This window comes from Taudactylus pleione, unplaced genomic scaffold (genome assembly GCF_031769625.1).
Source record: "Taudactylus pleione unplaced genomic scaffold, aTauple2 ptg000021l, whole genome shotgun sequence".
In the NCBI taxonomy this organism is placed as follows: Eukaryota; Metazoa; Chordata; class Amphibia; order Anura; family Myobatrachidae; genus Taudactylus; species Taudactylus pleione.
Window position 1 is genome coordinate 18,264,270 of NW_028284423.1, and position 12,563 is coordinate 18,276,832.

Below are 12,563 nucleotides of genomic sequence, written 5' to 3' on the forward strand. Positions count from 1 at the left end.
TTATTATGACACAATGTATATTGCAGGGATAATCTGGGTTCTGTGTGAAAGGGGTCTACCCAGGAATTTCACGGGAATTATGTACTGTGTGAAAGGGGGTTAGGAGCAAATTACCGGGTCCTTCCCGGGTTGAACGATACGGGAAAAACCCAGGTTTTTGGGATTTTTCTGTCTGAAAGTGGTATTAGGTGCCTATTTATTTATTTATTTATTAATAGTTTCCTACATAGCGCAGCAAATTCCATTGCACTTTACAATTTGAATCAACATTAACATTTTACTGGGTTGTAAAAGACATACATACATACATACATATAAGACATACGTAATAGACATACACAAAAGTAAGAGGGCCCTCCTCGCAAGCTTACAATCTATAGGGAAATAGGTGTTGATACACAAGGAAACATGCTACATATTGTAAATTGGTCCAGTCTGATGCAGATGTTCTTGGTGGGCTGTATAATTCAATTACACTGGAAAGTTGGCCTATGGTTAGGAGGATATTAAATTGAAGAAAGAGAAGTTGTGATAGGTGTTTACTATAAGAAGGGAGTTAGATAGGGAAGCTATAAAAGGTTATGTGGGTGGTCCTGGAATCTGATCACTTTGTCTGAAAAGATGAGTTTTCAGAGAACGCTTGAATGTTTGGAAACTAGTGGAAAGTCCTATTGCGCATGGGAGGGCATTCCACAGTGTGAGAGCAGCCCAAAAATGTCCTGTAACCATGCATAGGAACAAGTAATGCGTGGGGATGAAGGACGCAGATCTTGTGCAGAGTGGAGATGTCGGGTTGGAAGATATTTTGAGATAAGTGAAGAGATGTATGTTGGTGTGGTTTGGGTAATAGCTTTATGTGTGAGTGTAAGTATTTTAAATTGAATACAGTAGAAGACTGGCAGCCAAAGGAGGGACTGACAGAGTGGATCAGCAGACACTGAACTGAGAAAGATCAGCCTCGCAGCTGCATTCAAAATGGATTGTAGTGGGGAGAGCCTGTTTTTGGGAAGACCAATAAGGAGACTATTGCAATAGTCAATGCAGGAAATAATGAGTGCATGTATTAGAGTTTTTGCAGTGTCTTGTGTAAGATATGGTCAAATTTTGGCTATGTTTTTTAGATGTATGTAACAGGATTTAGACACAGATTGAATGTGGGGAACAAAAGACAGTTCAGAGTCAAGGATGACACATAGGCAGTGAGCATGTGAGGTGTGGTTGGTTGTCGAGTTGTAAACAGTAATAGAGATATCAGGTTGGTAACTACTATTGGCGGGTGGAAATATAATTAATTCTGTTTTGGATATATTAAGTTTGAGGTGGCAAGATGACATCCAAGATGAAATGGCAGAGAGACATTCAGTGACACGGACCAGCACAGATGGTGACAAGTCTGGGGAGGATAGGTAAATTTGAGTATCATCAGCGTACAGATGATACTGAAAACCAAAAGAGCTGATTAGTTTGCCAAGAAAGGTGGTATATATTGAGAAAAGCAGAGGACCTAAGACTGAGCCTTGTGGGACTCCAACTGACAGAGGTAGTGAAGTGGAGGTAGAATCAGAAAAGCAAACAGTGAAAGAGCAATTAGATAGGTAGGATGAGAACCAAGAAAGGACTGTGTCTTGAAGACCTAGTGATTGTAGTGTTTGTATGAGAAGAGAGTGATCAACAGTGTCAAAGGCAGCAGAGAGATCTAGATCTGGTCACTGCCAAGGCCTTTAGCCTTGGCAGTGACCAGATCATTTACTACCTTAATCAGTGCTGTCTCAGCGGAGTGTTGGGAAAGAAAGCCTGGGGGTCCAATAAGTTGTGGGTGTTAAGAAAGTGTGTGGGGTGAGTGTAGGCAAGTCTCTCCAGTAGCTTGGAGGGGCAAGGGAGCTGGGAGATAGGACAGTAATTTGAGAGAGAGTTATGGTCAGAATTTTGTCTTTTCAAAATAGGAGTGATCACTGCATGATTGAACAGTGATGGAAAGATACCAGTAGAGAAAGAGAGATTACAGATTTTAGTTAAGTGTGGGATAAGCAAAGGAGACAGAGCTTTACTGATTTGTGAGGGTATAGGATCAAGGGGAGAAGTAGTGGAGTAGGAGGATGAGAAGAGTGTAGACACTTCATCTTCATTAGTGGGATCAAATGATGGGAACATGCCACCGGGTTCAGGTAGGGAACTGAACAAGTCCCTGGCTGAGGAAGTGCATACCATTTCATTTCAGATATTATCAATCTTGTTCTTGAAATAGGAAGCAAGATCTTGTGCACTGATAGTAGCAGGTGGGTTGGGTGACAGTTGCTTGGGGTTAGAGGCTTGGGCAGAGATGACTGATTGGAAATATGTAGTCTCAGGAGAAGTGAAATTAGAAATAGGTAAGAGTGATTGTTGCAGAGAGGTGGATAGTTGTTCAAAATTAATAGCATTTATATCTCTAGAGGTTTGAGGAGGCTTGGTTGATTGATTGGCATTGAGGTTGACACAATGGAGGAGAGTGTGCAGGTGATAAGGTTATTATCTGAGAGAGGGAAAGGAGAATTAGTGAAATGAGAAACTGAGCATAGTCTGGTAAATACAAGATCAAGGCAGTGGTCATCTTGATGAGTAGAGGAGTCAGTCCATTGGGAGAGGCCAAGAGAGGATGTTAAGGAGAGAAGTTTGGAGGCATGAGGGGATTGTGGAATGTCAATGGGGATATTGAAATCACCCATGATGATGGTGGAAATGTCAGAAGATAGGAAGTGAGGGAGCCAGGCAGAAAAATGTTCCAGAAATTGATTGGGTGGTCCAGGTGGGCGATAGATAGCAGCAATGCACAGAGAGAAAGGGGTGAAAGTCCTAATAGAATGTACTTCAAATTATGTAAATGTAAGGGATGGTACCTATGGAATAACTGTGTATGTGAAAGATTGGGGCAGTAGTATTCCTACTCCACCTCCTTTACTATTACCAGGCCTGGAGATGTGTGTGAAGTGTAGGCCACCATGTAAGAGTGCTGCAGGGGAGGAAGTGTCCATTGGTATGAGCCATGTTTCTGTTATTGCCAGAAGATTGAGGTTATTTGAAATAATGAGGTCATGGATGGATGTTAGTTTGTTGCAGACAGAGCGTGCATTTCATAAGGTACATTTTAGTGTTTTGGAGGGTGATGGGAGGCATGTGATGTGTCTGAGGTTTGCTGGATTTATATTCCATTGTGAGTAGGACATGTGTGTAGGGCCTGGATTTGGTGATATGTCACCAGCTAATAGAAGTATAAGGAGAGAGATATAAATATAGTTGTGGGTTTGTCTGAAAGTTCTTTATGACAACAGGTTGTGGATGTTATTGTCAATTTATAAAGATAAGTAAATAGCTCATGTATGTTCACAAGAGGGTTGCAGATTATTGAGGCTGCAATGTGTACAGAGGGGTGAGCTGCAGGGAGCGTGAAAGATGTAAAAGCTCTAGAGAAGATGCCATGTAGTGAAATAAGAATGAATAATATTTGGTGCATGATGATTAAAGGTGCCTACACACTTGGCAATCTGCTCACAATCCGACACCGTGTACGATTTCCCTTGAACTCTCCCCGGAGCTCCCTGGGAGTCGTGGTCATGATTTGGTCTAAAAAGCTGCCAATTTGAATCATGATCTCACTATCTATCATGCAACGTGTCGGAAGTCCAAATCGTGAGATCGTGCACGATATATAGTGAGCTTACCAAACAACACACGAGAATCCTCATGATTGGTTGGGAATTTAAATAATGGGTGGGGCTAGCTAGGGGGTATAAAAAGCAGACGCCATTTTAACCCTGTGCACATTCTGCTCTGCTACTAGTGAGGTTAGGTGTATACCTGCTGAACCCTGTACATTGCTACTGTGCTCTGCTTTGTATTTGACTTCCTATTACAAAGTGTGTTCTACCTGCAAGTGTGTGCTACCTACATTCTATCCTTCTCCTGAATTCTGTGCTGATGGAGCCCTATCGACAGAGCTGTAACTAGACTTTTTGGTACCCTGTGCCAGAGAGAGCATTGCCCCCGATCCCATTTTTTAAAACGGGACATAAGATGCACATGAAAAAGGCCATGGCCTCATGGGGAAGGGCTAGGGAGGAGATATAGGGGCAGCCAGGAGATTCTTGGGATAAAAGAAGAGGAAGCTACAAGTGAGAATGATAATAGACAGGAAAATTGACAGGCCCAAACAGCACCCTCTGCCCTGTGGTGCCCTGTGCCATGGCACTGGTCGCACTACCCTAGTTATGGCCCTGCTTATCGGTATAGACTGATGGTCACCTATGGTGGGCTCAAGGTGATGAAGGAGAGGGCCCAGCAAAGGAGGAGAGCATGCTGGACCAAGGAGTGGCTGCTGCAGAGGGATACTCACTCTCACATGTCCCTGCTGATGGAGGTCAAGGAGAACAACCCAGATGACTACTGCAACTACCTGCGCATAGATGTTGCCACCTTCCAGGAGTTGCTGAGTATGGTGACTCTCCAAATCCAGAGGCAGGACACAAGGCTGCAGAGGGCTATCCCTGCTGAAGAGAGGCTGGTGGCTACCCTGAGGTACCTGGCTACAGGAAGGTCACTGGAAGACCTGAAGTTTGGGACTCTCATCTCCCCTCAGTCCTTGGGCGTCATCATCCCAGAGACCTGCAAGGCAATTCTTAAAGTGCTGCAGTACCAGTATTGCAAGGTAAGAAAAAAAAACACACTACACACTTTGGGCCTGATTCAGACCCACTCGCAAGCGGCTGTCCGCTCGCAAGTTGGTCGATGTTGTGCACTGCGCATGCGCATGACGGCGGGAGCTCCGTCGTGCGCATGCGCCAGACGCGACGAGCGAAGGACTTTCCTTCGCTCGTTGTGTCTGATCAAAGGGGGCATGCTGTCGATGTTGATTGACAGCACGCCCCCTTTGGTGGGCGTGCCGGGGGCGTGCCTCCCTGACGGGGGCATTCCCAAGGGAACGCCTACCGTCAGAAGCTGGCCCACTGACATCACTAGTGATGTCAGTGGGAGTGATTTTGGCTCTGATAGAGCCAAAATCACTCCGGGCCTTGCGGTTGAAAAACTCAACCGCAGGCTCTGGCTCGCAGTGGCGATGGTCGCGATGGTCAAGACCATCGCCGCCATCAAACTGCACGCTCGTATAGGCTGTGGGTGGTGACCCACAGCTATATGAGCGTCCAGGAGGACGCTCCATAATTATGGAGGGCGGCCCTCATTCAGATCGTGCGCTCTGCTCAGAGCGTACGGCTCTGAATGAGGGCCTTTGTTTCTTGGCAAAGACATTTTTTTTATAAAATGTTTCTTTTTTTTAACCCTTTATATAACAGTATTGTCAGTCAATACGGCTGCATTAACCACACTGTGCCAACAACACTGCACAGTAATAAATACCTTTTAATATATACTGTAAACATTTTTAAGTATGCATATAAAATGTAGAAAACAGCATTATCACCAAATGTTATCAGTCCCAATAAGTAGGCTGCTGTATGCTATATGGTGGATCAGATGCCAGATTGAAAAGGCCAATACACACATAGCACAAGTACAGATTGTGGCCCCGGTTTCCATCAATCTGTACTTGCGCCATGTGTGTAATGACCTTGTCCAATCAGCATCATCACTGATAAAATTTGGTGATAGTACAGGCAACAATAATACAAAAAATACATAACATTTTCTAATAATGGGGCAAATCATCCTCTGCCTCCAGCAGAGCAGTGTAAATAGCCTGGCTTGTGGATGGGGTACTGGGTGGGGGAGTAGCCTCCAACTGGGCTGGGGGGACTCACAGAGGCAGTTGGGTCAGGTGAGTACAGAAGAGGGTCTTCTATATATGTTGAACCATGTAAATTTTAATTTAGATACCTAATTTATAGCCCATAGACCAGCCTCTGGAACTCCTTCTTTGTTTGGTCATTCATTTTGTGCATACTGCTATTGATATGTGCCGTGAAGTCATCTATGATGTCCGGCTGTTTTTGGAGGATTCCTTCCGCCTGCTGCAGGAATATGTCCTCTGGCTCTGTATATTGATTCTGCTTTTCCCCCTGCGTTTTTCTTTGGGGAGGTGTGGAAGATGTTGGGGGGGGGTTGAATGGTCGGTGGGCATGGGGATAATGTATCCACCTCGCTGTCCCCGATCAGACTGATGTCCGGAGTTGAGGACAAATCTGGCTCTTGGGTAAATAAAGGAAAAAAAGTAGAAAAAATATTATATGTCATGTTTTAACCCATTTTTTACTATTTCTTTAGTTCCAAACCCAATGTTGAAATTTCCCTAACTGCGGAGGAGCCATCGATGAAAAACATATATGCATCAACCCACCTGCCAACACCGGATCATATTATTACAACTATAAAGGCTTCTTCAGCATCGTTCTCATGGCAATGGTGAATGCCAACTATGAAATTTTGTTTGTGGATGTTGGCAAGAATGGCTGTGCTCTGGATGGTGGGTCTTTCAAACAGACAGCATTCTATGAGAGACTCATCAACAAAACGCCCGACTTGCCGTCACTGTACAAGACAAAGCATGGCCTAAATTATGTTTTTGTTGCAGATGAGGCTTTTGTTTTACATGACCATGTGATGAAGCCATTTACACAGAGGGGCGTGACCAGAGAGAAGAGGATCTACAACTGTCATCTATCCCGGGCATGGCGCATTGTGGAAAATGCATTTGGAATACTGAGTAACTGGTTTAGCATTTTCCACACTACTGTAAACCAACATGTGGACAAGATAGACTGGGCCACGATGGTGTGCTGTGTGCTGCATAACTTTTTGAGAAGAAAAACAACACAACGGGGACCAGTCACAACTAGACCAGGAGATGCTGGATATCTGGAGGAGATTGCGAAGTTTACATCAGTGTCTGCACCTCCAATGCAAACAACATCGACAGCACATGCCAAAGAAGTGAGAGAGGAGTATATGGCCTATTTCAACGGACCAGGTGCAGTGCCATGGCAGGAGGACTGTCTGTGAAATAACTGAATAAAGTGGACATTTGGAATTATTGTAAAATGTTTTGTTTAAAAAAAAATGTTGGTGTATGAACTGTGGTCCTGATTCAGAGGCGCACGCTACTTGCGAGTGCTCGCTCTGAATCAGGGCAGATTTATATAAAAAAAAAAATCCGCCTCCAGGCCGCACACATAGCTGTGGGTGACCGCCCACAGCTTGTGCGTGCAGTCTGGTGATGGTCGCAATTATCACGACCATCGGGCTTGCGATGAGACCCTTGTGGTAGGGTCTCATCCACAGCAAGCCCCAGTGTACTTACTGCTCTAATAGAGCAGGAAGTTCACTACTGACATCAAGTGTAATGTTTGTAGGGCCACCCACAAATGGCAGGTGTTCCTTTGGGAACGCCTTCATTTGTGCAGCCACCCCCGACCCACCTACAAAACGAGGCAAGCTGTCGATCAACATCGACAGCCACCCCATTTTGTTGCGAGCTCCGAGTGAGTGAAGTTCTCACACGCTCCGGGGCTCATGCATGCGCAGTGAGCACGCAGTGCATGCGCACTGTCCGACCATCGACCCGCTTGCAAGCGATATGCGCTTGCGAGTGGGTCTGAATCAGGCCCTGTGTCTCTACTTACAAAAATCTCCTCAGACGGTCCACTCACTTCTGTTGCCTCTTCTCCCTCTCGCTCGGCCATCAGGACGACAGACTGGCATTGTGGCTCCTTATCACTGATGAAGGTCATCAAGTTGTAGTACCACAGCATTGGATGATAGAGATCATCGGTGGCCACTCTGGACTGCTTGGAATCATCCACTTTCTTCCATTCCTTGATGCACACAGTGAGCAAATTATGGATTTTCTGATGGACTGTTTTGAGGGTAGCATCCGAAAAAAACTTTTTGGTGTACTCCAACAATTCCTCCAATGCTGCCAATTTTTGGGAATTATTGTGGTATTGTCTACAGCTTATCCACCATACACATTCTTTGGACTGCAGGATCTCCAGGAATCCAGTGACACATTTTTGCTCGCTATCCATAGACATTCCTAGGAAAAAAATATGGACATATACAGTTTTAGCAATAATTGTAAATAGTTTTGTGATTTTTAATGTTGATTTTTTTAATTTTTAGGTACATTTTTAAGTGTTTGTTCATGTTATGGTATTTTAATATGTTTTTTTTTCCAGGGTTTCAATATGTTTGTTATGGTATTTTAATATGTTTTTTTATAGGATTTTAATGTTTGTTATGGTATTTTAATAGTTTTTTTTACAGGATTTTAATATGTTTGTTATGGTATTGTAATATGTTTTTTAACAGGATTAATATGTTTGTTATGGTATTTTAATATGTTTTTTACAGGATTTTAATATGCTTGTTATGGTATTTTAATATGTTTTTTTACAGGATTTTAATATATTTGTTTATGGTGCAATTCATTTGTTTATGGTGTTGTAATATATTTGTTATGGTGTTGTAATATATGTGTTATGGTATTTTAAAATGTTTGTGGTGTTTTCATATTTTTAGGTATTTAATAGGTGGACCATGACATTGGTGGGCAGCGGGTGGCTCATACTGGGGGACAGGGTGTATAATTCATGACCCAGCCACCGCACACCTCATATAAGCGGGTGGTGGCTGGGTCATGCATTTATAGGGTGACAGTGGGTGGCTCACATTGATGGGCAGTGGGTGGCTCACATTGGGGGACAGGGTGCATAATGCATGACCCAGCCATCGCATGACTCATATAAGTGGACGGTGGCTGCGTCATGCATTTATAAGGGGACAGTGGTTGCAGTGGGTAGGTAGGTGGTTCACAATGGGGGACAGGGTGTAAAATGCATGGCCCAGCCACCGCCCACCTCATATAAGCGGGCGGTGGCTGGGTCATGCATTTATAGGGGGACTGTGGGTGGCTCATATTGGTGGGCAGTGGTGGTGCATCAATGCAGCAGCAATATAGTTACCAAACAAATAATGTCCAGACTTGGGTGTGCAGGCTCAATCACATCCTTCCTTCTCCTAGAAATCATGATGCTGTACAAGATGGCGATTGGGCATGTACAGGGTCCTGTCAGTCAAATTGCATGACAGACGATGGATCATGTGATACATCGTGAGTACAATGTACTCACGATCGGCACCACATCGTGTCCCAGATTGGCAAATTTTCCCTACAGCATGGCAGATCTGAAGATGCGATGTACGACCAGCGGGTACGCGCATCGGCATAGTGAGTGGAAACTCACAATTTGGCCATATTTTACATGATTCGTCATCACGATTCATCAGAATTAGCCAAATCATGTAAAAAATCACCAAGTGTGTAGGCACCTTTAGAATAAAAAGAGAAAATTCTTAGAATACAAAATAAATATAATTTTCATTTAGAAATTACCTGCTTTTTGATGTTGTTCAATGTTTGGTCAACTGTTTTTTTAACTGTTCAGTTTGGCTACTTTGAATATTTATAAAAGTAATGTGATCAATCCTCTGAAAAACAGATGTTTTCAGAGGATTGACACATTACTGTGTTTAGTATTGAGGCTATTTATTATAAGGTCCTTTAATATTTACTTGCAAGCTGAGTTTTCAGAGCTGGCACCCTGTATCTACTGTAACACCATCTTTAGCTATAGGCTATAATTCCACATTTTGTGCACTGGAGAGGAATCTCTGGAACTCTCTGTGACATCCTATACATGCGCAGTTAGTAAAGCCCCGGAAGTAAAGTGATAGCTATCATTATCACTGTACTAAACTCTTTGTCGGTACAACATCTTAACTTATGTTCAGAAATTATCATTTATACATTTTGCCAAAGCAATAACTTTAATGACTGTATTTAGCATAAATAAGAGATGTTGATTAACAGGATGAGGGCGACATGTATTAAAGATCATATTTATAATGGCATCATTAATGAGCATTATTACATACTTGGAGGGATGTTATATAAAGAATATTTATAGAACTAACCAGCCACTGCTTAGGGAGGATTGTTTAAAGGCAGATGTAAAATTTGGAGTGAGTCAATCCAAGGAAAAACACTATATGGTTCAGATATACAGAGCACAATAGGTTAAAATGACCTGATTAAATATTTACCTCAACATGCGGATATAGTATAAATAAAAAATAAATTGCATTTATTTGATCTATTCAAATGCAACATGTCACATATAAACACAACCATAAATGTTTAAAACAGTTTTCTCCAACCTGTAGCTCGCGAGGCTTAATTTTGGTAGCTCACATAGCTGCAGTACTGCCAAGTCAACTAGGAGAAAGTGACCTCTGATGTGTGCTTCCCCATGGCATCGACGCCATGGGTGGAGCCACAGGGAAGCACATCAGGTGATTGCTGTAGCCTCTACAGCAATCACCTGATGTACTTCCCTGTTGTTCCACCCATGGCGTCTACGCTACTGCGGAGCGAGTGACTCCCGCCCAGCCCTGCCGGAAAATCACACAGCAGCCCTGTCTATATCTTTTGCTCCTCTACTGCACGTACCTCCTTGGAGCCGATAATTAACAGTGAAATGTGCCTGTGCTTACATTTGTTTTACAAGGTACAACAATATCACTATAATAATTAAATGCATTTTTATTTTCTATGAAACTTTTTTTTTTAATTTTCATTATATTAACTTCAATTGTTCGGTTATTAGCCAGATTTGTTTTTTACAATTTTATTAGCTCTGCAGGAGGTTACATTTTTCTAAAGTAGCTCATACTTCAATTTACATTTTAGACCACTGGTTTAAAACAATGGTTGATAAAACCTTAAAATATATGTATACTAACTTTTCATGTTAGTACTGTATATATCCAAAACACTTTTTTTATATATGTAATTGAGTATTAAGTTATATTTTATAACTAATATAATAATAAATATACACCTAATACTGTTAAAAAATTGTTTATTTTTGAATTTCCATGATCATTTTAGAAGATTATATTATTAGCTTAAGTCATTGCTATACAGTTGCTAAACATAAAAATATGTATGTTGGTTCTAACTGTTTAAGTAAGCTAAAGGACAACAAAATAATATACTTTATATACTTATAAAAGGGTTCTTTAACCATATTTTCATTCTATTGTATTTTGACCTGATCTAGATAGGTGTCCATATCAGTCATCATTTTTAAATTGAACATTACTGAAAAGGCATGTGATGTCTGTTTACATCACGTGCCATTGGCACCATACAGTATATTGTTTTTATTAGAAAGACTGAAGGCACCTCCTATTCACAATGCATTATAGCTCATTAGTTTTACATGTGGATAGAGCATCAATCAAACAGCTGCTCATCATTAGTCATATTAACACAGGTATATAAAGCACTACCCTGGTCAAGTCTGCACACTTTTTAAAAAACTGCAAGTGGTTAACAGCGAAACGCATCAGTGGACTTGCACTGGCAGCACATTTTACTCTAAGGACTTCTGTGGCAACATCCCAATTGTGTTCCTTTTTATCCAGAGTCTCCAGCACACTTCTACCTTATGCAAGGGAGGACCCATCCATCATGCATTGTGACTCATTGCTAAAGAGGGTCCAGCAAACTGCTCTTATGGAAGTGGTAATGATTTACATACTGTATAGCTGGATTGCTATTACTGTTGAGTGATTGGACACTTTCATATCAATTTATTGGAATAAAATATTACTTATACCACTCTCAGACAGAAAATGGCAAAAAACCCAGCTTTTACCCGGCATTTGCGTGCCGGGTTGTTTTGCCAGACCCTGCCTGTACCTCCGTTCAGACAGCAAATTACCGGGTCATACATTTCTACTTGGTAATTTGCTGATTAACAGGGGTATTTCTTTTCTCTGAAAGGGACAACCCTTGTGTAAAAAATCCAGGCTTTTACCCGGTATTTAAATGCCGGGTGGGTTTGCCGGTTCTAGTCCTATACCCCTTTCACACAGGAAAATTAAATTGCCGGGTAAAGCACTTTTACCCGGTAATTTGTTGAACAACAAAGGATCTCCGACCCTGCGAAAAACCAATTTACCGGGTAAAAGTACTTTACCAGGTAATTTGCCGTTATGTGTGAAAGGGGTATAAAAGGGGTACAAGGAACCATTCCCACAGCTTAATAGTGCCATATGTTTTCTGCTGCAATTATTCATATATTTTAAGATATTATTAACATTGATTTAAATGTTTATGGTTGTGTTTATATGTAACATTGAAAGCTGCATTTGTGTTAGATCAAATACATGTGATTTCTTTTTATTTATACTCTATCACCATGTTGAGATGGATATTTAACCAGGTGATTTGAACCCATTGTGCACTGTACACTTGCTTTAAAGTAACATCACCTACATACTGTACCAATGGGAATGTCCAGTGGTATGCTTCATCCTCTTCTTACTGTCAGAGATCTGCAATATCCAGCTGTCCCGGATTATCATGCTATGAAAAATTTCATTTTGCTTTTGCATTGCTCTGCCAAAATAGCCACACAGGTGCACCCACACCATACTGACCAGGGAACACCTTGCTCTTCTGTAAATTATTTTGTCTTAAGAGTTTTTCATAGAATATGTCGATGTCA